Consider the following 27,107-nt stretch of genomic DNA (forward strand, 5'->3'; position numbering starts at 1 on the left):
GCACACAAATTATTTTTTAAAAACTATAAAGAAAAGCAAATGATCAAACAAAATTCAGAATAGTGATTACCCTTACCGTGAAGGATTAGACATAATTGTTGCTAGCACATAGAAGACCTCAGAAATAATGGTAATGTGGCTGAGAGATGGGTATACCAGTATGTACTTTCTTAGTACTCTCTATACATATAAATTCTATATAACCTCTCATTTATTTTGTAGAACACCATCATTTATTTCATTTTATTTAAAATGAGAGATAATTACATGAAAAACTTTAAATTATAAGAAAATGTATAAGAGCCTGGGACATAGCCCTAAAGTGTCTCCAATATGAATTCTTAAAATTGAGATGTAGAGAATATGAGTTATCAAAAAAGATGACCACAAGATTTAATCAAAATTACTAAATTAACAATGGCTGAAAAAGAAAACTCATCAGAAAAGTGAGTCCACAAGGCAAGTTACAAAAATTGAACAAAAATTTCGGATTAAAACTCTTAACCAACCAATCATGACTATAAACAAGAGGCAAAAGTAGAAATACAATCATTCTGGGAAGAGATACAAGCACAGAAGCATAAAAGAATTAATGGAGATTGGGGTTCAGGGTGGCAGACCGCTCAAATTGTTGAAAAAGGTTTCTCCTGGGAACAGACACAGTAGAAAGAGTTATTCCTAAAGAGCTATTTGATGCTCAATACCAAGTGAATGTACAATTATGATATATGATAAAGTGATAATATGCTTTCCCACTTTCACACCATACTTGAGTCTCCTTGGCACCAGCACAGCAGTGTTTGGGTCCCTGTGCCTGGGAGACCCTCCACTGATTCAGGTGTCTGTCCTGTTCTCATATGACCTTCTAGCTCCCTGTCTTTCCTCCAGCTAGACTAGCTCTGCATGCCCAGCATTCTCCAAACCATTTCTATTTCCTTACTTCCCAGTGTAAATTTGGCTCCCCTGGGCACTGATGCTCTGCTTCCAAGGTTTGATGTCCCAGAACTCAAGAGTCCCCAGCCCCTATTCTGATTCCAATGCTGCTACTCCCAGGATCTGCCCTATAGCCGCAGGACTCTATTTCCCCCTTGATTCTGTTGCTCACATCTGGACATTCAGCATGCAGCGGGATGAGAGGGGACATGGCATTATTGGAAGAGGCAGCAGGTGAGTTTTGTTTACCGTCCCCAAGGAAACTTCAGGCCATGGGCACTGGGTGTGGGGCTTAGGTGGCAGGATCAGACAGCCCTCCTCAAGCTCTCTATTTATCCCAGCTCACTGGGACTATCGGGTGTTAGGAATTCCAGGAGAAAAGACAGCCCCATGGAGCCTCTGTTTCAAAGTTCTACCTCATTTCTAACTCAAAATGTGATCCTCTGAAGATCACTGCTGTGAACAACCATTTCTTTCACCTGAATTATCTCCTGACTCTGCACAGATCAGTGGGCCAGGAGATGCAGTGCAGGGGGAGAGAAGGGCCAGAGCTTGGAGGAGGAAAGTGTTGTGGAGATGTTTCTCCCTGGAGTAGACTGTTGGAGAACATTCAGCCTACAGGATATTTTGAGGATGAATCATGAAATGGCTGGGATGGCAAGGACGTGAAGGTCAGACTGAGACCCACCAAGTGGCAGGCGTATTGGTGAGGTAGTCAGGGGAGGGGGATTTAGGTATGGATTGATTTAAGTATAGGTTACAGTCTTAAGCACTGGAGAAGGAAATGGCAACCCACTCCAGTACTCTTGCCTGGAGAATCCCATGGATGAAGGAGCCTGGCAGGCTATAGTCCATGGGGTCACAAAGAGTCAGACATGACTGAGCGAGTTCTCTTTCTTTCATTTCTTTCTTTCTACAGTCTTAAGACCAAGAAGAGAGAAATCTGTGCAGAAGTGATGATTCTCCAAATTCTGATACTTCTGAATCCTTTTTCCCCAACACTCTTCAAGTCCAGCTCTCCTGTCTTGTGCAGTGGCGACAGCAGGTAACCAGAGAAGAAATGGCTACTTCAGGAAGATGAACCACTTGAAGGTTGAGGAAGATGATAGGTCAGGGCCTCAGTGCGAAGCCTTAGAAATCAGGTACAAAACTTTTCTGGGTGGTAAATATCTTACTAACACTGGGCCCTTGGATGAAACACCATGATGACATCCACTCATCAAGAAGGGAGTGTCCACATGAATCAACATTACCAGTGAGAGAAGTTAATGACATGATTACCTAGTGAAGGAAAAAGAACACCAAAGAGTGAGAGAGGCTGGAGAAGGTTCAGACAAGACAGAAGGAATGATTGAACTGATGTTACTGAAGCTCAAAAAAGCCAAAGCCCTACAGTGTATCTGAGCACAGGCTTGAGAGTGCAATCACCTGAGAAGACAGAGCAGTAAGGCCATGTGGCCTGAGGACCTAAGACTCAGTCAGATTTTGGTGGGAAGTTCTGACAGTTTATCCACCTTTCAGTTAAGTTTAGTCACTCAGTCATGTCTGACTCTTTGTGACCTGATGGACTGCAGAATGCAAGGCTTCTCTGTCAATCATCAACTCCCAAAGCTTGCTCAAACTCATGTCCATCAAGTTGGTAATGCCATCCAACCATCTCATCCGCTGTCATCCCCTTTTCCTCCTGTCTTCAGTCTTTCCCAGCATCAGGGTCTTTTCCAGTGAGTCAGTTCTTCACATCAGGTGGCCAAAGTATTGGAGCTTCAACTTCAGTATCAGTCCTTCCAATTAATGTTCAGGACTGATTTCCTTTAGGATTGACTGGTTTGATGTCCTTGCACTCCAAGGGACTCTCAAGAGTCTTCTCCAACACCACAGTTCAAAAGCATCGATTCTTTGGTGCTCAGCTTTCTTTATGGTCCAACTCAAACATCCATACGTGACTATTGGAAATACCATAGCTTTTACTAGATGGACCTTTGTCGGCAAAGTAATGTCTCTGCTTTTAAATATGCTGTCAAGGTTAGTCATAGCTTTTCTTCCAAGGAGCAAGCATCTGTTAATTTCATGGCTACAGTCACTATCTGGAGTGATTTTGGAGCCCCAGAAAATAAAGTCTTTATTTTCCATTGTTTCCCCATCTATTTGCCATGAAGTGATGGGACAGGATGCCATGATCTTAGTTTTCTGAATGTTGAGCTTTAAGCCCACTTTTTCACTCTCCTTTTTCACTTTCATCAAGAGGTTCTGTAGTTTTTCTTTGCTTTCTGCCATAAGGGTGGTGTCATCTGCGAATCTGAGGTTATTGATATTTCTCCCAGCAATCTATATTCCAGCTTGTGCTTCATCCAGTCTGGCATTTCACATGATGTACTCTGCATCTAAGTTAAATAAGCAGGGTGACAATATACAGCCTTGATACTCCTTTCCCAATTTGGAACCAGTCTGTTGTTCCATTTCCAGTTCTAACTGTTGCTTCTTGACCTACATACAGGTTACTCAGGAGCCATGTAAGACAGTCTGGTATTCCCATCTCTTTAAGAATTTTCCACAGTTTGTTGTGACCTACCAGTCAAAGGCTTTGCATAGTCAATAAAGCAAAAGTAGATGTTTTTCTGGAACTCTCTTGCTGTTTCGATGATCCAGTGGATGTTGGCAATTTGATCTCTGGTTACTCGGCCTTTTCTAAATCCAGCTTGAATGTCTGGAAGTTCATCGTTCACATACTGTTGAAGGCTGGCTTGGAGAATTTTGATCATTACTTTGCCAGTGTGTGAGTTGAGCACGATTGTGTAGTAGTTTTAACATTCTTTAGCATTGTCTATTTTTGGGATTGGAATGAAAACTGAACTTTTCCAGTTGTCACCACTGTTGAGTTTTTCAAACTTGCTGGCATATTGAGTGCAGCACTTTTACAGCATCATCTTTTAGGATTTGAAATAGCTCAACTAGAATTCCATCCTCCACTAGCTTTGTAGTGCTGCTTCCTAAGGCCCACTTGACTTCACATTCCAGGATGCCTGACTCTAGGTGAGTAATCACACCATTGTGGTTATCTGGGTCATGAAGATCTCTTTTGTATAGTTCTTCTGTGTATTCTTGTCACCTCTTCTTAATATCTTCTGCTTCTGTTAGGTCCATACCATTTCTGTCCTTTATTGTGCCCATCTTTGAGTGAAGTGTTCCCTTGGTATCTCTAATTTTCTTGAAGAGATTGCTGGTCTTTCCATTCTATTGTTTTCCTCTATTTCTTTGCGTATTTGTTCTTCTAGAATTCATCATGAAAGAAAAGTATTAAATGAAAACTGATGAGTAAATGTTTGAGTGCAAATAAGGGTTAAAATGTTACTAAATTATAAAAAGAAGTTGAACTAGCAGGACATCTTTTGAAACACCACTGTGGCTCATGCAAATAAACAGACTCCAGAAAAGATTGGTAGGAGGTGAGCACAAGCTCTCAGGGGAGGTGAGCCACTGGGAGATAGTCACTCTGTAGGACCCTGTGAACAACCAGCAAATGAGCTCCAAAGACAATGGGAATGGACAAGAACAGAGAATAAATGAAAGTTGTGGTTCAACAAGAGGAATATTTCAAAGCCCAAAGCCTGTAATAACACCTCCGGGATGATCTGGTCGTGAAACCCTTCCAGAGAGAGGTCTTCAAACCCAAATTCACTGTTTGGACCAAAGATGGACACTGGCAAGGTCCCCCACCCCGTCCTGTGCCACCTGCGGTGACCTTCTCCCCTTTTAAGAGATGGGCTTAGAATGGAACTCCGGTTTGATGATAAGCCTCACTTCACATGCAGCTGATGATTAACTTGATTACAACTTGAGTGTACATGAAATGGATTCATAGTCTGTTTCATATGATTAAAACAAACCCAAACAACCACACCGATAACCTCACCTGGTGATTCTCACTTGGGAAATGGCCCCACTGACCACATCAGAAGGACTCCGACTTGGAGAATCTGGAGGAATGAAACATGTCCTGCTGGCTGGCTGTTGAAGAAGGTATTTGACCTTTACTTCCTTTGACCTTCATGAACTGTACAGCGGTGGCCGAGCTCTGAGAAGTCATCCTGGTCCAAGTCTCTCCCAGCAGCAAGGTGCAATGAGGAGTGAAGCTCACCCAGAACCCCCAATGCTCCCCAGGGTCTTTGCATGGAGATCAGTAGAGACCCCGTCCCCAACCGACCACAGCACATTTCATTAGTGGAGTCAGTTCCCCTATTATCACCCTCTGGGGAGGAGAACAGAGGCACAACGAGGTTAGTTAAACTTGCCCAAGAGCACACAGCCAGCAGGTGGCCCAGCTGGCCTTTGAAGTCAGCATTTAATGAGCGGCATCTGGTAAATGCTGGTTCTTCGGGCTTCTTGCCCTGTCAGCTCTCTACCCCGCTCTCAGACTGTCCCTGGGCCTCAAGACACAGAGGAGGGGGAGGAGAAGGCTGAGGCTGAAGATCTCAGAAATGAACCATGCAAGACCCGGCAGGGGCTGCATTCAGAATCCAGGTTTCTCTGAGTCCAGGCGCTTTCCTGGCAGATGTGAGGGCCAAGGCCAGAGTGGCGGCAGAGGGCAGCCCTGCTGGGCAGAAGTTTCCAGGGGAGACCAGAAGGAGCAGAGTTTCCCTGGATCAGCCAAGTCCTGTCCTGTCCCAGGTGGGAGGCAGCATCTGGGCACCCACAGCCTCCCTCAGCACAGGAGCCTGACCTGAGGCCACAGGAAGGAGCCAGCCATGCAGCTACCTTCAGCTCCCTCAGCATCCAAGCTGGTTGGAGACCTGTGAATTTTCAAAAGGAGAATGTGAGAGGCCAGAGGGCTTCTGTGGTCCCTACTGAGTCTCTCCCTACTGGGTTTCATCCATGGGTCTTTCCTGCCTTCCTCATTTTCTGTTCAGAATGAAAGGCTAAGACGGACAGATGGAGTTGGAGGGTGGTATTTCACCACGAAAATACCCAACTGGTTCTGTTTTTCTCTCAACTGAAAGAAATGACCTAAGTGACCACAGTGACAGTGTTTTCTAAATTATGTGTCTTTCTCTGGTAAAAACAAACTGAAACCAGGCATCTGGCTGACAGCAGGAGGGAGTAGGAGGCAGCCCTGGGTCCGCCCTTCATCTCACCAGGGCTCCCAGGGGAGAGGGGGTGGACTCTTAGGCATCATGGGGCCCCGATGGATCAGCAGGAGGGTGTCCCTCCCCTGAGGCAGCCCCCTCAGGACGATCAGGCTTGGCTGCTCAGAAAGGGACCGTCCTGAATGCACAGTGTCCCCTGAGGGAAGAGCTGTTCCTGGCATTTAAATGTGAGGAAACAGAGGCACAGAAAGGTGACACCACCTGCTCGGGGTGGCCTTGTGGTCATCACAGAACTGGGATGGGGCCTGTCATGTTCAGGTCTCTGCAGCCCACTCTCCAAGGGAAAACAGGGCGCGAGGACGGGCACTGAAGGCCAAACTTGCACTCAGCATCAGGGGTCCCGCCTCATTCAGGGCATGGTTCCCATGGCACCTTCATCTGTGCCCACCAGGAGGAATCTGGTAAAATAAAAAATCAAGGTAACTCTGATCTTCAGCAGCAACCATGGTGGGGGGAGCTCATCTCATTCCCCAGGGACCAGGCAACTCCCTTTTGGTCACTTCTTTTGTCTCTCTTTTTTTTTTTTTTTTGCATTTTACAGATTTATTCAGATACAATTCATATACCATATAATCATTCATTTAAAGTGTACACTGGTTTTTAGCATATTCATAGATACGCATCCATCATCACAATCTAATTTTAGAACATTTTTATCACCCCAAAGAAAAACTGTACCTATTAGCAGTCATTTCTATTTATCATGATGGCTCCAGTCCTAAACAACCTCTGTCTAGGTTATCTACTTTCTCTATAGATTTGCCAACTTGAACATTTCTTATAAATAGAATTTTACAACATGTGGCCTCTTGTGGCTGTCTTCTTTTATTTCATATGTTATCAAAGTTTGTTCTTATTGAATTGTGTATCAGAACCACACTCCCTTATCGCTGAAAAATTCCATTTTATGTATAAGCCACATTTTATTTACCCATAAATTCATGGCTGAGTATTTGGACTGTTTCCACCCTTGGTCTAGCTGAGTAAACTGCTATGAACATTCATGTAACGCTTATGCCTGGATGTAGGTTTTTATTTCTCTTGCATATATACCTAGAAGTGAACTTTCTCAAAGTGTGGCTCTGGGTGTTAGTCTCTCAATTGTGTCCAACTCTGCAACTCCATGGACTGTAGCCCATCAGGCTCCTTTGTCCATGGAATTCTCCAGGCACGAATACTGGAGTGGATAGCCATTCCCTTCTCCAGGGGATCTTTCCAACCCAGGTATTGAACCTGGGTCTCCCACATTGCAGGTGGATTCTTTACTGTCTCAGCCACCTGGAAAGTCCAAAGTGTAACTCTATGTTCAACCTTTTGAGGAAACACCCAATGGTTTTTTAAAAAGTGCCTTCATCATTTTAGATTCTCACCAGCAATCTTCAAGCATTCCTTTCCCCCATCCTAACACTTAACTGTTTGTCTTTCTAGCTATAGCCATCCTCGTGGAATGTTATCATTCATCCTGGAGGAGTGGACTCTTATTGTGCTCTCAATTTGCATTTCCCTGGTGACTAATGATATTGAGCATCTTTTCATGCTTATTGACTGTTTTGTATATTGTCTTTGGAGATATGTCTATTCAAGTTTTTGCTCATATTTTAGTTGGGTTTGGGGGGTTTTAGGTTGAGTTGTAAGAGTCTTTTATGGATTCTAGATAAAAATTATCTTATTAGATGTATAATTTGCAAACATTTACTTCCATTCTGTGAGCTATCTTCTCACTTTTGTGGTGTTGTCCTTTGAAGTACAAAATTTTTAATTTTGATTAAGTCCACTATTGTTTAGTCACTTGTGCTTTCAGCCTCATAGCTAAGAAATCGATAGCCTATTCCAAGGACTCCAAGGTTTACTCCTATGTCTTCTTCTAAAAGCTTTATAGTTTAGCTCCTACACTTAAGTCTTTGATGCATTTTGAATTAATTCTCATAAACGGTTTGGGATAGGGGCCCAACTTTATATTTTGCTTGTGACTATCCATTTGCCCCAGAACCATTGGTTGAAAAAACTGTCTGTTCTCAATGTAATTGCTTTGGTATCTTTCTCAAAAACCAATTTACCATAATTTCAGGTAATGATGAAGACTCCTTTCTGATGCTGGGTCTCTTCACAAGCGTTTGTGTAATTTTAAGGTCATACATATTTTAGTGTTTTTACTTTAATAATTCTGATTCATTTCATATATTTCTTCAATCATTTAACAGATATTTACTGAGTACTGACTATGTACCTTACACTGTTCTAGGCCCCCAAAGAACAGTTTTGAAAAGGCAGATGAAATCCCTGTCTCCTGGAACTTCCATTTTTAGAGGAAGGAGTAAACAGCAATAAATATAGTGACAGTGGGTGGTGAAAACTGCTATGACTAAAACATTTCAGTCATATCCAACTCTTTTCAACTTCAACCTGTGGGCCGCCAGGCTCCTCTGTCCATGGAGTTCTCTGGGCAAGAATTCTGGAGTGGGTTGCCATTTCCTTCTCCAGGAATCTTCCGAACCAAGGGGATCGAAACTGCATTTCTCATATCTCCTGCATTGGCAGGCGAGTTCTTTACCACTAGTGACACATGGGAAGCTTAAAAAACATTTTGATAAAGGAGGAAGTGGAGACTTATTTTTATGAATAGCCTACAGTTACCTGTTACTGTCAGCTGGATGAAAAGTGAAGGGTTAATTTTAATGCAAAATTCATGTATTTACTGGGAAGTAGAATAGAAGGAATTCATTTACACTGGATCCGGTACTGATCTCAGAGAAGCAGCAGTGAGCAGTCCTGAAGAGAGATCTTAATTTCCTGCCCAGGAATTAAACCTGGGTAGCCTGGATGAAAACCAGGAATCCTAGCCATCAAACAACTAAGGATTAGAGGCTAGAAGCAAAGTGACCCTGGCTCTTTCCCCTGTTTGAAAGCAAGGATATTTCAAGGAGGAAAAACTGTAAAAATAGGTACAAGGTTTATTGTTAGAAACACAGCATAACATGTGGGGAGAGCACATAGAGAAACAGTTTGTTTACTGAAGACAGAAACAAGGCAGAAATACACAATCAGGAGTGTGGGCATCCTGAATGAGGAGCATGGTAGAGAGGTGATTTAAATCACTTACATAGGACAGTCCTTCCACGTCTTTGTTTACATTTGGCCAATTATCCTGTTTCTTTTTTCACACCTGAATTGTCCTCTGCTACTGCAGCTAAGTCGCTTCAGTCATGTCCGACTCTGTGAGACCCCATTAACGGCAGCCCACCAGGCTCTGCTGTCCCTGGGACTCTCCAGGCAGGAACACTAGAGTGGGTTGCCATTTCCTTTTCCTCAGACCCTCCCCAAAGATGCATGTGCAACTTTTTGCTGAGATGGATTCCACCGCAGAGGCCTGTGGGGATACATCCACACTTGTTATACGGTGGGGGGCCCTCCCTTTTCCACCTCCGAGAAGCTTGCCTGCACGTATGCAGACAGGGAAAGTTTCCTTAATCTCTATAGTGGGCACCTTATCTCTCTACTTTAGCAGAATTCAGCTTTTACTGCTAGCTTTGTCCTTGGAGTATCTAGCTAAGAACAAAGCTTCAATTTTACTCCACAACAAACACCAGCTGTCCAGACCAGAGGCCCATCTATCTCCTACCTCAATACAACCACTTTGGAAAAAGTTTGGCTTTATAGCCAATGAAGTTGAATGTGAACTTTGGACCTACAGTTCCACGACTAAATAAAATTTGGCCTGTGTGTCCCAGAAGACAGGTAAATCCTGTTCAAAGAAGCAAAAAGGAAAGCAATCCAAGTGTACATTAACAGAATGGAGAAATAAATTATGGTAGAGACACTGCATGTGGTAGAGACACTGCATACAAGGAATACTTCACAGATGCCGAAGTGTACACATCACCTGTCTACAGCACTAGATGCAGGAGAGTCACACACATGGTGAGTGAGAGGTGAGTTAGAAGACCAAGCAAAGAACTGAGATCAAACTACAAAGAAAGGCAATCGATTGAGAACCGTAAAATTCCAGATAGTGGTTTCCAAGGATGTGACTCATGGTGGGTGCATGGAGCCTGCAGAATTAACACAAGGTCTTTTCAAGAGCTCAATTTGATCTGAGCTATTTCAAATCCAAGAAGATGCTGTGAAAGTGCTGCATTCAATATGCCAGCAAATTTGGAAAACTCAGCAGTGGCCACAGGACTGGAAAAGGTCAGTTTTTGTTCCAATCCCAAAGAAAGGCAATGCCAAAGAATGCTCAAACTACCACACAATTGCACTCATCTCACACGCTAGTAAAGTAATGCTCAAAATTCTCCAAGCCAGGCTTCAACAATACGTGAACAATGAACTTCCAGATGTTCAAGCTGGTTTTAGAAAGGGCAGAGGAACCAGAAATCAAATTGCCAACATCCACTGGATCATCAAAAAAGCAAGAGAGTTCCAGAAAAACATCTATTTCTGCTTTATTGACTATGCCAAAGCCTTTGACTGCATGGATCACAACAAACTGTGGAAAATTCTGAAAGAAATGGGAATACCAGACCACCTGACCTGCCTCTTGAGAAATCTATATGCAGGTCAGGAAGCAACAGTTAGAACTGGACATGGAACAACAGACTGGTTCCAAATAGACAAAGGAGTACGTCAAGGCTGTATATTGTCACCCTGCTTATTTAACTTATATGCAGAGTACATCATGAGAAATGCTGGGCTGGATGAAACACAATCTGGATTCAAGATTGCTGGGAGAAATATCAATAGCCTCAGATACGCAGAGGACACCACCCTTATGGCAGAAAGCGAAGAAGAACTAAAGAGCCTCTTGATGAAAGTGAAAGAGAAGAGTGAAAAAGTTGCCTTAAAGCTCAACATTCAGAAAACTAAGATCATGGCATCTGATCCCGTCACTTCATGGCAAATATTTGGGGAAACAGTGGAAAGAGTGGCTGACTTTAATTTTTTGGGTTCCAAAATCACTGCAGATGGTGACTGCAGCCATGAGATTAATAGACACTTACTCCTTGGAAGGAAATTTATGACCAACCTAGACAGCATATTAAAAAGCAGAGACATTACTTTGCCAACAAAGGTCTGTCTGGTCAAGGCTATGGTTTTTCCAGTAGTCATTTATGGATATGAAAGTTGGACCATAAAGAAAGCTGAGTGCCAGAGAATTGATGCTTTTGAACTGTGGTGTTGGAGAAGACTCTTGAGAGTCCCTTGAACTGCAAGGAGATCCAACCAGTCCATCCTAAGGGAGATCAGTCATAAGTGTTCATTGGAAGGGCTGATATTGAAGCTGAAACTCCAATACTTTGGCCACCTGATGAGAAGAATTGACTCATTTGAAAAGACCCTGATGTTGGGAAAGATTGAAGATGGGATGACAGAGAAGAAGGGATGACAGAGAATGAGATTGTTGGATGACATTGCTGACCTAATGGATATGAGTTTGAGTAAACTCTGGGAGTTAGTGATGGACAGGGAGGCCTGGCTGCAGTCCATGGGGTCACAAAGAGTCAGACATGACTGAGCAACTGAACTGAACTAAACTGTTCGAGAGCTGAGAGATAGCTACACTGGGAATGCTTCCATAATTAGTTCTCTTTATGCCTCACATATGCAATTTATTTGTTTTTTTTTTTTTTTTTCCCTGTTGTTTTTGTTGCTTAGTTGCTAAGTCGTGTCCAACTCTTTCAACCCCATGGACTGTAGCCTGACAGGCTCTTCTGTCCATGGAATTCCCCAGGCAAGAATACAGGAATGGGTATCCATTTTCTTTTCCAGGGGATCTTCCTGACCAAGGGACCAAACCCACGTCTCCTGCATCAGCAGGTGGATTATTTACCACTAGGCCAGTAGAGAAGCCCTTTTTCATGTTAGCTACTGTATTTCATTTCTTAAAATAGAGAAAAACACACACCCACAAAAACCTCAGCTTCTAGAAATTCTGAGAACCTGGGCCACAGCACTCAATGCTCCTCTGGATGAACTTCCTACTAAAAATTGATTTGGGAAAAACTTAACCTCATACAAAAATAAGGAAGAGCTGGGGAGAAATATAAAAAACTACAGAAAGAAGACTTGGGGGGAAAAGAACAAATCAAAATTCACTGAAAACACTCACCAGAAAAAAACACGGCCTTAGAGCAAGGACACTATGACCCAAAACATTGCAACAAATGGCAATGTGGCAATTGTGAGATCCAAGTGCTCACACAGCAGATGGGAGACAGCAGGATGCCTTGGACTAAAGCTGGCAGAGCTGGGGCATGGGGAGAGGGAGGGAATATTAGAGAAGATCTTTGTGGCTCAGTTCAAATAGGAAAAATGGGTTCCTAAAGGGGGCAGACAATGGGGACAGGCCAGGGGAGGAGGTGGCTATTTCCTGAAATAAAACCTGTTAGAAGTTATTTGTTTAATCTATGTTGAATGAACAAATTTTATTTTAAAAATAGAAAATAATAAAAAGGAGACTTGGGGAATTCCTTGGCTGTCCCGTGTTTAGGACTCTGCCCTTTCACTGCCAAGGGCTCAGGTTCAATCCCTGGTGAGGGAACTAAGAGCCTACAAGCCAGACAGCATGGCCAAAGGGAAAAGAAAAGAAATGAGCCTCTTTTCTGGCCATCACCCAGGGTTGATTCACAGATGGTGTTCCCTGCAGGAGGAATCTCAGACCTCTGTTCACACAGCCAGAACGCCCACTGCCCCACCTGCCCCGTCCCTTCCAGGATAACCCCATCAGCACCAAGGTCTTCCAAAGACAGAGTTATCCCCCACCTCTCCCAGTGTCTCTTCTTCAGGCTGGTCCTAGTGCTGGCCACCATGGACTCAGGAATATCTGGGTTCCCTCAGCCAAACCTCACTTGTGTGCCCCAGAGCTGCTGAGACCCTGAATTGCTCTGCTTCCCGGGGCTGCCACTCTGTTTCCCAGGTCCGGAGCCCCACACCTCAGTGCCTCACCCTTCCTTGTCTGAGTCCCTAAGGCTTGGCACTCTCCTTGAGGCTTTGTTTCTCTGTATTTCTGCTCATTGCATTTGCACATCTGGGCTACCAACCTCAGAGTCGGACACGACTGAAGTGACTTAGCAGCAGCAGCAGCAGCTGACCTAGAAGATGGACTGTTGTCTCAAAAAAATTCTTCTCTTATTGGAAATTTGAACTCCTCCTATACAGAGGTAGGGGAGGGGGAGGAGTCCACTGTGATTCCAACCAATGCCTGAGCCAGACTGATAACAGCTGTGCACCTGCCCTGACCATATCACAGTTCCCCCTGTCAATGTCCATTCCACAATCATGTGGGAAAAGGAGCAACGGTATTTCTGGCTACATCCTACTGAACAGGAGTAATGAAGAGGTGACTGTGAAATAGAATTGGTCAGTTTTGTGTCCAGAACACTTCTCAAAATTTTTAGAAAGTAATCCAATTCTTTTTCTTTATCTATTAACTATTTGAATCTGACAAAATTCCTTCTACAATGAAATTTTAACCTCAATACTTATACTTTTTGAAGAGCAAACTTAACCCTTCTAAAGGTTCACAAACCCACTTTCCTCTCACGAGTTGGGTTATTTTCTGATGACACTGCTGCTGCTAAGTTGCTTCAGTCGTGTCCGACTCTGTGTGACCCCATAGACAGCAGCCCACTAGGGTTACCCGCATCCCTGGGATTCTCCAGGCAAGAACGCTGGAGTGGGTTGCCATTTCCTTCTCCAATGCATGAAAGTGAAAAGTGAAAATGAAGTCACTCAGTCGTGTCCGACTCTAGCGACCCCACGGACTGCAGCCTACCAGGCTCCTCAGTCCATGGGATTTTCCAGGCAAGAGGACTGGAGTGGGGTGCCATTGCCTTCTCTGATGACATTGGGGCTGCTTTACCCCGAGTGTGATGAATCCGTGGCTTTGCTCCAGCTAACTTCACAGATGAGTGCCTGGTAAGTAGGACCACATGTGTTCCTTTCACTTTCCAATCAACTGGTGCTCACGTGCTTGTTCTCTCCAGCTTTTAAGAAGGACTTGGTCTCTAGGCTGGAAAGAATGTAAGGCTATCTCATTTGATTAACCAGGCCTGTTGGAGGAAAACTCATGAACAGAGGTTAGTATAGTGCCCAGAGTTTTAACATAATTGGCAACTGCTAGATATTTCAGAGCATTTATAGATTCTCCCACCTTGGCAGACACCTAGAAGGGCGTACCATGCAATAGTTCAAAGGGGCTTAATTTAGGTCTACTGCTGTGAAGCGCTCTGATTAATTTAGGTCTACTTCTGTGAAGCGCTCTGATTAATTTAGGTCTACTGCTGTGAAGTGCTCTGATTAATTTAGGTCTACTTCTGTGAAGCGCTCTGATTAATTTAGGTCTACTTCTGTGAAGCGCTCTGATTAATTTAGGTCTACTGCTGTGAAGCACTCTGATTAATTTAGGTCTACTTCTGTGAAGCGCTCTGATTAATTTAGGTCTACTTCTGTGAAGTGCTCTGATTAATTTAGGTCTACTGCTGTGAAGCGCTCTGATCTATAGCAGGGCAACTGGCGATGCCTTATCCCAAGTTAAATTAGTCTCTTGACAAATTTTGTCAGTGCTTCTCTTTAATATATAATTCCTTTTCTCAGTTTTTACTACCTCTGTTTCTGGGTCTTGCCATTCACAAGCTGCTGTGATTTTTATGCAGTAGGAATGCAGGAAAAAAGCATTTTCAAGTCCCAGACTGAGAACTAGCTGTATTCTCCTGTAATGGCTGTGAGAAGAATGTGCACATCTTGTACCTGTAAGGGGGTCCTCTCATTAATAGTCTCAAACAAAGCAATACTCCATTGAGTTCGGCTTTTTGACTGGGAGGATAAGGTGGTTACATGGGGACCCTGAAAGGTTTAATCAGTCTTGTTTTCAAAACTTTTTGAGAATTGCCTGAATTCCCTTCTGAGCCTCTTGCCTCAGAGGATATTATTTTGGATTAGGTATCCCAGTGTGCCTTTTAAATGGGATTTATATCGGTCATGTGTTTTTCCCTGGATGCCATCAGCCCACCCTTCCAGCTTTACCTTTTTGTAGACCTCAGGGGAAAGAGCTCTGTCTGAGTGTGCATGAATGCCACGTTCAGGCTTACAGCATGCTCTCTTGGGACCTTGATGTTAAGCCGTCCTGGCAAAAAGGTTACCTGGGTGTTTAATTTACAAAGGAGATCTCAGCCCAACACTGCTTTATATATATAACACTGAGTTTCAGGGCGAGGTTCCCTTATTGGGATTCTAGAGTTTGTAAGAAAGAGCAATTTTGTACTTCTCCAGAAATTCCCATAACCAGGATGGACTGAGATGCTTTCTGTGCCATCTTGGTATTTACCACGGAGTATGTGTGTGTGCTAAGTCTCTTCATTTGTATCCAACTCTTTGGGACCCTATGGACTGTAGCCTGCCAGGCTCTACTGTCCATGGGATTCTTCAGGCAAGAATGCTAGAGTACGGGAGATGGGAGGTAGATTCAAAACGGAGGGGTTATATGTATACCTATGGCTGATTCATGTTGAGGTTTGACAGAAAACAGAAAAATTCTGTAAATTAATTATCCTTCAATTGATTAAAAAAAAAAAAAATAGAATACTAGAGTGGGTTGCCATTCCCTCCTCCAGGGGATCTTTCCAATCCAGGGACTGAACCCATGTCTCTCATATCTTCTGCATTGGCAGACAGATTCTTTCCTATTAGCGCCACCTGGGAAGCCCCCACCACAGAGTATTTCGCACCCATATCTAACAGAAACTCAATCAATGTTTCTGCCACTATCAGAGTTACCTGGGGCTTCTGTTTGGGGCCCCATCAGAGGGTTCCTCTCTTTCTACAGTATGAGAGGCTCCTGTCTTCCTTTTATTGTTTTCTTTCTCATTCCTTCAGTTCAGTTCAGTCACTCAGTCATGTCCGAGTCTTTGTGACCCCATGGACTGCAGCAGGCCAGGTCCCCCGTCCATCACCAGCTCCCGGAGTTCACCCAAACTAATGTCCATTGAGTCAGTGATGCCATCCAACCATCTCATCCTCTGTCGTCCCCTTCTCCTCCTGCCCCCAATCCCTCCCAGCATCAGAGTCTTCTCCAATGAGTCAACTCTTCTCATGAGGTGGCCAAAGTACTGGAGCTTCAACATCAGCCCTTCCAATGAACACTCAGGACTGATTTCCTTTAGGATGGACTGGTTGGATCTCCTTGCAGTCCAAGGGACTCTCAAGAGTCTTCTCCAACACCACAGTTCAAAAGCATCAATTCTTCAGTCCTCAGCTTTCTTTCTAGTCCAACTCTCACATGCATACATGACTACTGGGGATATCATAGCTGTGACTAGACAGATCTATGTTGGCAAAGTAATGTCTCTGCTTTTTAATGTGCGTCTAGGTTGGCCATAACTTTTCTCCCAAGGAGTAAGGGTCTTTTACTTTCACAGCAGCAGTCACCATCTGCAGTGATTTTGGAGCCCCCTAAAATAAAATCAGCCACTGTTTCCACTGTTTCCCCTTCTATTTGCCATGAAGTGATGGGACCAGATGCCATGATCTTAGTTTCCTGAATGTTGAGCTTTAAGCCAACTTTTTCCCTCTCCACTTTCACTTTCATCAAGAGGCTCTTTAGTTTTTCTTCGCTTTCTGCCATAAGGGTGGTGTCATCTGCATATCTGAAGTTATTGATATTTCTCCTGGCAATCTTGATTCCAGCTTGTGCTTCTTCCAGCCCAGCATTTCTCATGATGTACTCTGCATAGAAGTTAAATAAGCAGGGTGACAATATACAGACTTGACGTACTCCTTTTCCTATTTGGAACCAGTCTGTTGCTCCATGTCCAGTTCTAACTGTTGCTTCCTGACCTGCATACAGGTTTCTCAAGAGGCAGGTCAGGAGGTCTGGTATTCCCATTTCTTTCAGAATTTTCCACAGTTTATTGGGATCCACATAGTAGCCTAGGGCAAACTCTTTTCCAAAGCCCTTCCTCCTTGCAGTAAGCACATTGTTCCTCCCCTAGTGGTATGGCTAACCTCTCTTCAGGTTACATACCTTCTGGGAATTCAATGCTGCTGCCAGGCAAGTGGCATCTTGGTTCTGTCTTTGTTTCCTGCTGTTCAACACTTTAAAAACAACACCTACCAATTGAGAAGTGTTCATCCCAAATACAACATATAACTTTTGCCATTTTCTTCTTATATCTGGTACTTTCACCAATGAAGGTCATATTTACCATCCTAATATTTTGAGGGGCCTCAGAGTCTGCATCCTTGTAGCTCCTTGAAAGGAAAGTTATGACCAACCTAGACAGCATATTAAAAGGCAGAGACATTACTTTGTTTACAAAGGTCCATCTAGTCAAGGCTATGGTTTTTCCAGTGGTCATGTATGGATGTGAGTTGGACTATAAAGAAAGCTGAGCACTGAAGAATTGATGCTTTTGAACTGTGGTGTTGGAGAAGACTCTTGAGAGTCCCTTGGACTGCAAGGAGATCCAACCAGTCCATCTTAAAGGAGATCAGTCCTGGGTGTTCATTGGTAGGACTGATTTTGAAGCTGCAACTCCAATACTTTGGCCACCTGATGCGAAGAGCTGACTCATTTGAAAAGACCCTGATGCTGGGAAAGATTGAGGGCAGGAAGAGAAGGGGATAACAGAGGATGAGATGGTTGGATGGCATCACCGACTCAATGAACATGGGTTTGGGCGGACTCTGGGAGTTGGTGATGGATAGGGAGGCCTGGCATGCTGCAGTTCATGGGGTCACAAAGAGTCAGATACGACTGAGCGACTGAACTGAACTGAGTGCCTGTAAGCTTGGCAAATTCTTTCTAGAAACCCTAAAAATTTGGTTTTTTTTTTTATTTTTTTTTTACTCTTTGGCCTAGGTAATGCCAAAGAATGTTCAAACTACCACACAATTGCACTCATCTCACATGCTAGTAAAGTAAAGCTCAAAATTCTCCAAGCTAGACTTCAGCAATACATGAACCATGAACTTCCAGATGTTCAAGCTGGTTTTAGAAAAGGCAGAGGAACCAGAGATCAAATTGCCAACATCCACTGGATCATCAGAAAAGCAAGAGAGTTCCAGAAAAACATCTATTTCTGCTTTATTGACTATGCCAAAGCCTTTGACTGTATGGATCACAACAAACTGTGGGAAATTCTGAAAGAAATGGGAATACCAGACCACCTGACCTGCCTCTTGAGAAACCTGTATGCAGGTCAGGAAGCAACAGTTAGAACTGGACATAGAGCAGCAGACTGGTTCCAAATAGGAAAAAGAGTACGTCAAGGCTGTATATTGTCACCCTGCTTATTTAACTTCTATGCAGAGTACATCATGAGTAACACTGGGCTGGATGTAGCACAAGCTGGAATCAAAATTGCTGGGAGAAATATCAATAACCTCAGATATTCAGGTGACACTACTCTTATGGCAGAAAGCAAAGAAGAACTAAAGAGTCTCTTGATGAAAGTGAAAGAGGAGAGTGAAAAGTGGCTTAAAGCTCAACATTCAGGAAACTAAGATCATGGCATCTGGTCCCATCACTTCATGGCAAATAGATGGGGAAACAGTGGAAACAGTGGCTGATTTTATTTTGGGGGCTTCAAAATCACTGCAGATGGTGACTGCAGCCATGAAATTAAAAGACACTTGCTCCTTGGGAAAAAAAGTTATGACCAACCTAGATAGCATATTAAAAAGCAGAGACACTGCTTTGCCAACAAAGGTCCATCTAGTCAAGGCTATGGTTTTTCCTGTGGTCATGTATGGATGTGAGAGTTGGACTGTGAAGAAAGCTGAGCGCTGAAGAATTGATGCTTTTGAACTGTGGTGTTGGAGAAGACTCTTGAGAGTCCCTTGGACTGCAAGGAGATCCAACCAGTTCATCCTAAAGGAGATCAGTCCTGGATGTTTATTGGAAGGACTGATGTTGAAACTGAAACTCCACTACTTTGGCCACCTGATATGAAAAACCGACTCATTGGCAAAGACCCTGATGCTGGGAAAGATTGAAGGTGGGAGGAGAAGGGGACAACAGAGAATGAGATGGTGGGATGGCATCACCGACTCAATGGACATAAGTTTGAGTAAACTCCAGGAACTGGTGTTGGACAGGTAGGCCTGGAGTGCTGCAGTCCATGGGATCGCAAAGAGTCAGACACGACTGAGCAACTGAACTGAACTGAACTTCCCCAGCATTAGGGTCTTTTCCAGTGAGTCGGCTCTTCGCATTAGGTGGCTAAAGTATTGGAGCTTCAGCTTCAGCATCAGTTCTCCCAATGAATAGTCAGGGTTGATTTCCTTTAGGATTGACTGGTTGGATCTCCTTGCAGTCCAAGAGACTCTCAAGAGTCTTCTCCAACACCACAGTTCAAAAGCATCAATTCTTCTGCACTCAGCTTTCTTTACGGTCCAACTCTCACATCCATACATGACTACTGGGAAAACCAAAGCTTTGACTATACAGTCCTCTGTGTAATCAGGCTAAGTGATGTCTATGCTTTTTAATATGCTGTCTAGGTTTGTCATAGCTTTTCTTCCAAGGAGCAAGCGTCTTTTAATTTCATAGCTGCAGTCACCATCCACAGTGATTTTGGAGCTCAAGAAAATAAAATCTGTAACTGCTTTCACTTTTTCCCTGTCTATTTGACACAAAGTGATGTTGCTGCTGATGCTGCTGCTAAGTCGCTTCAGTCATGTCTGACTCTGTGTGACCCCATAGACAGCGTCCTACCAGGCTCCTCTGTCCCTGGGATTCTCCAGGCAAGAACACTGGAGTGGGTTGCCATTTCCTTCTCCAGTGCAGGAAAATGAATATTGAAAGTGAAGTCGCTCAGTCGTGTCTGACTCTTAGTGACCTCACGGACTGAAGCCTACCAGGCTCCTCTGTCCATGGGATTTTCCAGGCAAGAGTACTGGAGTGGGGTGCCATTGCCTTCTCCAAAAGTGATGTTAGACCTCGCCAAGTGAGCAAAAGGCACCAGACTACATCAGAGACCTGTTCCTCAAAATACCACAAGATGGCAGCACATGCACACAACATTTGAAGTTCCTTCATCCAGAAAAGTGAAAGTTTAGTCACTCAGTCAAGTCCTATTCTTTGCAACCCCATGGACTGTAGCCCACCAGGTTCCTCCGTCCACGGGATTTTCCAGGCAAGAATACTGGAGTGGGTTTCCATTTCCTTCTCCAGAGGATCTTCCCGACCCAGGGATCAAACCCAGGTCTCCCACATTGTAGGCAGATGCTTTACTGTCTGAGCCACCAGGGAAGTCATCCAGAGAACAGTGCAATTAAACTGTCCCCTATTAATACCCCTGCCATCCTGGAAAACTCTACACTAAAGGTTTATGATGAACCTTTATGACATCCTTTTTGGCATCCTTTTATGACAATGTGCTGCAAACACAAAGAATTTTAGGTAAATACATAGATCCAAGATGGCCAGAGGGACTTCATTAGTGGTCCAGTGGTTAAGAATCTGCTTTCCAATGCAGGGAATGAGGGTTCAAGCTCTGGTCTGGAAACTAAGATCCCACATGCCATGGGGTAACTAAGCCCACACGGGCTTATGAGGGTGTCAGTACTGAACAGGACATCTTTGAGATGTGACTGTGGGAACACACAGCTGAGGAGACAAGGTCATTGATGGAGAGCTGGGAGGCCAGTGTGTTGGAAACATTAATACTATCTACCAAGATATTGATCTTACCAAGGAATATGACTAGGGACTGTTAGAGAAAGTTTCAGTGATTCAGGAAGTGAAACTTCAAGGAATAAACTCATCTACCCAGACTTTCCCTGGAAAAGGAAATGACAACCTACTCCAGTATTCTTGCCGGGAAAATTCCATGGGCAGAGGAGTCTGGCAGGGTCCTTAGGGTTGCAAAGAGTCAGACACGACTGAGTACACACACACACACACACACACACACACACACCCCCAGAATTTGGTAGATAACTGTCACCACAATGATGGTAGGAGAAACAACTCCTGGTGAGAAGGAGGGAGCATGTTCCAGGAAAGCAACAGTGGGTGGGGGAGGAAACAACCCCTTCTCCCCACCTTCAGGTCCACAGAGCTACAAAAAGTTCACAAGACATCCACACCTGAGAGAGCAGAGGAAGGTGATTTAGCATGCCAGCTGCCAGTCACGCGTGGCCATGAGCACTTGAAATGTGACTGGTGTGGCTGAGGAACCGAATCTTTAATTGAATTTAATTTCAATCAGGTTAAAAGCTGAAGCTATATAAAATTTTTTCTGTTAATCACAGATCTATTGTTTTGGTAGGACTACATTTCACTTAACTGTTGAAAATCCAAACTGAAATATGCTCTAAGTGCAAAATAACACACCATATTTCAAAGACAGTATTTAAGATAAGTTTAAATATATTAATATTTTAAATATTTTAAGTTAATATTTTTATACTTTCACATGATAAGTATATTATTAACAGGTTACATAAATATGTTTTCGCATGTTGGATTTGTTTTGTTTGAGAAAATTAGTTTTGTCTGCTTCATTCTACTTATTATTTTTTTTTTTTAATTTTGTTTATTTGGCTGCACCAGGTTTGAGCTGCAACATACGGGATCTTTGATCTTCATTGTGGCCTGTAGGATCTAGTTCCCTGACCAGGGATTGAACCCAGGCAGCCTGAGTTGGGAGTACAAAATCTTAACCACTGGACAACCAGGGAAGTCCCTTCACTTATTTTAATGTGACTGCTAAAAAACTTAGAATTACATGTAATTCTTATTTAATTCTTACTTAATGTAAAGTTCTTACTTTACATTTCTATTGGGCAACACCAGCTTAGGGAAAAATGATGAAAGAAGCTCCTAGAAAAGAAATGGGCACTTAGCTGACAACTGACCAAATGTTCCAAAAGGCACAGTAGAAAGGCCAGAAAGGGTCAGAGAGGCAGAAGCACACTCATGACTGTGGGTGTCTTGGAACTGAGGGATCTCCAGAAAGTCCTGGGCCTCTTGTGGTGCCTGGAGAAAACACAGACAAATATAAGGAGCTGTCTTGATTGTCTCAAAGCAAGAACCAGTGGTGAAGCCGTGACTGGAGGTAAGAAGGTGAACCAGATCTAGTTGGGAACCCTGACTCACTCTGCCAAAGGAGGCAGGGGAAACAACTCTTTTGAAGGAAACCTATTCTTCAAGGTATGAAAGTAAAGGAGGAGTCGGGGTGACTCGAAGATCTGGCAACTGGAAGGATGGAGTTGCCTTTTATCAAAAAGGGAAGACTGCAAATCAAAGTTGGGGTGGTGGTGATGAACAGCATGGGTTCACACCGGGACACGCTAGGTTCAAAGATTCTCTTAGACTTCCAAGGAGAGATCCTGAAGAGGCAATTAGTTGTAGGAGTTTGCAGTTCACAGAAGAGTTGAGGCTAGAGATAATCTGAGAGTCTTCAACATCTAGATTGTATTTAAAGCTATGGAACGTGAATTCTGAGACTTCCCTAGTGACACAGCAGTAAAGAATCCACCTGCCAGTACAGGAGATGCAGGTTCAATCTCTAGGTTGGGAAGATCCCTGGAGAAGGAAATGCCAACTCACTCCAGTTGGATTTCCAGTTGGGAAATCTCATGGACAGAGGAGCCTGGCGGACTACAGTCAATGGGGCCTCAAAGAGTCAGACATGACTTAGTAATTAAACAATGACAAAAACAACAATGTGAATTCTGAGGTCAAAAAATTCTAGATCATTACAGCTATTTCCCATTAGTTTGCTGAATAACTATGAAATAAATAACCCCTAATTCATTGTTTAGCTTATTTTTTCCCCTGATATATCTTCCTATTGATATTTAACTCAATTGTATATCACACTGAACACCTGCTGATAGAGGGTACAAGGGTCCAGAAGCCGGACTGGTGTTCTACATTTCATAACAAACAGGACCTGTTACTATTGACTCATTGAGAGCTTCCTAACTGCTGCTCACCATGCTTACAAGTTGCTCCTACCTCATTGCAAATGTTTCCCTACATGCCTGAAATTTGTTTAAGTGAAGTGAAGTCGCTCAGTCGTGTCCGACTCTTTGCAACTCCATGGACTGTAGCCTACCAGTCCTATCCATGGGATTTTCCAGGCAAGAAAACTGAAGTGGGTTGCCATTTCCTTCTCCGTGAAATTTGTTTACAAAAAATTTAAATGTTTGGTGAGAGTCCTTTGAACTGAACTAGCTGTATCACCTCAGCTGATGAAAGGCATTCTCTTTGCATTAGGCCAACTGGTGAATAAGCAGTTCTCCTGTCCAGGTCCTTAGAATAGAGCTTTCTCCACAGTAATTAAACAAGAGCATATAGAAGAGAAAGAGAGAGGGAGGAAGGAAGAGAAAAAAGTGGGGGAGGGGGAAGAGAAGGAAATTGCATCAGATAAATCTGTCTTTCCTTTTGTGGCTTCTTGGTTAGCTGAAACAAAACAAAAACTCTTAATTTTCACCATTTAACCCTGATTGGTTCTGCACTCTACTTCCTTCTGGAAGCATCCCCCCACCACTGGCATCCCATCCCCCTTCCCACACAATTTGTACTACAGATGCCTCCCCTCATGGACATAACTGGGAAGGCATTTTAAAAGTGGCTTCCAAGCTTAAGAGAGAATAAAAAAACACAGAGGTCAGACTGCAAGCTTATCATTTCAATTACCAATTTGCTGAAGAAACTGAAGCTTAAAACTGGTGGTGACAGAATCAGAACCAGAGCCCTTACTCCCTTTTCCGCCTTCTCTTTTAGCTTCTTATTACAGAAAATTAAAAATACATACAAAAGTAGTCAGAATAGCGATTCCATATATACCCATCAAATTCCCTGGAGGCTCAGATGGTAAATAATCTGCCTGCAGTGTGGGAGACTCGGGTTTGATCTCAGGGTCAGGAAGATCCCCTGGAGAAGGGAATGGCCACCCACTCCAGTATTCTTACCTGGAGAATCCCATGGACAGAGGAGCTTCATCCATGGGGTTGCAAAGAGTCAGATACAACTGAGCAACTAACACTTCCACTTTCTTTCATCAACCTTTTGCCAGTATATTTCTTTATTCATCCCCTCTTCTCTTTGTACTGAATTGTCGTAAATAAAATCCAAAATACAATGTCATTTCTCTACTCTACTCTACTCTTTCTCTACTCATACTCTACTCTAGCATGCTTCTCTAACTGATAAAAATAGTTTAAAAAAGAAAAACACATGCCATTAAACATTCAATAAAGTTAACAATAACTCCTTTAGTATCGTCTAACACCTGTCCATATTCATCTCCCTGATTATTAAAGGTGTCTTTGTAGTTTAGTCATTGGAATCAGGATTTTTAAAACTCATACATTGCATTTGGCTGTATGGCTCTTGAGTCCCTTGAAGGATGTGGCAACCTTACTGCTCTTTGTGATTTAACGCCACTGATTTCTTCAGGAGAGTGGATCAATTAGCTTCCAGTATGTTCCTTGCTCTGAGTTTGGCTTTGGCTTCCTGCGGTGCTGTCTGCGGCCCATGGCGCTCTCCTGTTACTTGCACTCCCTGTACACCAGAGGTCAGGCCTAGAGCCTTACTCAGATTCAGATTCAACTTTTTAGGCGAGAAGAATAGATAGGAGGGATTGTGCATTTGCTGTGGCTCTCCATCAGGGGCGTATCATACAGAGCTCCTGGCTGTTTCTGGTGACGCTAAAGCTGTTTACCAGGTCCAAGTGGTACTGGCCTGATCCCTCCATTATGAAGTTTCCTATCGGGGTTTCTCTGAAGGCTCAGTGGTGAAGAATCCACCTGCCAATGTGGATTCTATCACCAGTCCACAAGGAGCCCGCATGCAGTGGAGCAACTAAGCCTGTGCAACACAACTATTCAACCTGTGCTCTAGAGCCCGGGAACCTCAACGGATGAAGCTAGGGCACTCTGGGGCCTGTGCTCAGCAACAAGAGAAGCCACTGCAATGAGAAGTCCATGCACCGCAAACAGAGAGTAGCACACTCAGCAACAAAGACCCAGCACAGCCAAAAAACAAACAAATAAAATAAACCTTCCTATCAACTTTCACATTGTGGTGAAATGTGAAGATACACTTCATCACATGAAGATACACTCATTGCTTCATTAATGCTTGTTGCTGTGCTGCTGCTGCTAAGTCGCTCCAGTCGTGTCTGATTCCGTGTGACCCCATAGACGGCAGCCCACCAAGGCTCCTCCGTCTCTGGGATTCTCCAGGCAAGGACACTGGAGTGGGTTGCCATTTCCTTCTCCAATGCATGAAAGTAAAAAGTGAAAGTGAAGTCGCTCAGTCATGTCCGACCCTCAGCGACCCCATGGACTGCAGCCCACCAGGCTCCTCCATCCATGGGATTTTCCAGGCAAGAGTACTGGAGTGGGGTGCCATCGCCTTCTCCGGTTGTTTGTTACTGTTTAGTCGCTAAGTCGTGTCTATTTTGTGACCCCATGGACTATAGTGGGTTGCCATTTCCTTCTCCATCATTAATGCTCGCAAGATGGCAATTTTTCTAGTTCTATCATTCTTTTTGCTTCTATTAGCTGGAATTTGTCTATAAAGGGAAATTTTTCTTTATTAACTACTTGGTTTTCCTGCTACAGGACTTCCCAGGTGGCACAGTGATAAAGAACCCACCTGGCAAGGCAGATGATGCAGGAAATACAGGTCCCATCCCTGGGTCAGGAAGATCCCTTGGAATAGGAAATGGCAACCACTCCAGTAATCTTGCCTGGAAAATTCCATGGACAGAGGAAGCTGGTGAACTATAGTCCATGAGGTCATAAAGAGTCAGACACGACTGTGCACACACCACCTTTCCCGCTACATAGTTGATCTCATCAAGGATAAATGTTTGATTCTGTCTATTTATTTACCAATTGGCAAAGAACTGAATTTTGTCCTGGTAACTTTTAGTGGTGACAAACGCAGGGCTTTTGTTCTTTCATTTTTTTCTTGTATCGTTATAATATGTTTCAGTCTATTATCTGTTTTGGTGCTAAACTGTTCAATCTTAGGTGAGTGCAAGTCCCTTCAGATTGGCTTGTGTGCTCTTTTACTTCTCTGATACCTTCCCTTTTTTAGGCATAATAAGATATCCCATGCTCCTGTCCTTCAAGCCCTGCCCTACACCTGTTGAAATCTATTTTCTGCTGGTTCCGTGGCAATCCACAGCCTTTCTTGATACTGCCTGTTCCTTAGGGCATATCTGGGCCTTTCCTTTAGCTAACAGTTGTGGTCATGAGAATCTGCTCTTCACTTGGCAAAACACCTTGGAAATTTTACTCTGTGGGTTTATATAACCCTTTCTTTTTAAGACCCCTGAAGCTCTTTGCAAGCCCAGATCTCATGCTTTGCTTTTTGTTTTGTTTTTCCTCTTAACATGACTGCTTCATAGCCACATGGGCAGATACAGAGGAAAAGCAGGAGAAAGAAGAACGTTCTGGAGGGCCAGTTTGGCCCTTAAAAGAATCCAGTTTTGATTCAAGCATTGCCTTCCTCCTTCCTCTCCAATCACTGCTTCCCTTGGCCAGAGTGGATGGCTTAGCTGAGGCAACTTCTGGAATGGGCATTTGACATCCAAAGAACAAATTCCCACTGGCTATTATCCACTTTTGATTCTTCCTCCATCTCTGAGGTCAGAGATAAAGTAGGACAGGGAGCAGTGAGTGGAGCTGCAGAAGCAGGGATGGACTGGAGCTCCAGGTGGAAGCAGAGGCCCAGGGCTCACTGCTGGGTGTGGTTCAGGGATATGGGGCATCAAGGAAGCTGGGGAAGAGGAGGGGAAGTACAGTGGGGCAGAGTGAGACTCAAGGGTGGAGTGAAATTACCTGCTATTCATACACCAGCTGGAAGTTCTGTTGAACAAACGTTTGTTTTTTGTTTTTTTTTTTTGTTATTGTTGTTCAGTGCTTTTTTTATTTAGCATGATGGAGTGGTTGTGAAACCATTTTGTTCTGAGATTGCTCAGGACTCAGATTATATCCATTTTCATTTGCATATCAAAATATCCACATCTCCAAATGGCACCAGTCCTCATGGTCTCAGTTCAGTATCAC

Source organism: Bos indicus, chromosome 13 (genome assembly GCF_029378745.1).
Source record: "Bos indicus isolate NIAB-ARS_2022 breed Sahiwal x Tharparkar chromosome 13, NIAB-ARS_B.indTharparkar_mat_pri_1.0, whole genome shotgun sequence".
Taxonomy (NCBI): Eukaryota; Metazoa; Chordata; class Mammalia; order Artiodactyla; family Bovidae; genus Bos; species Bos indicus.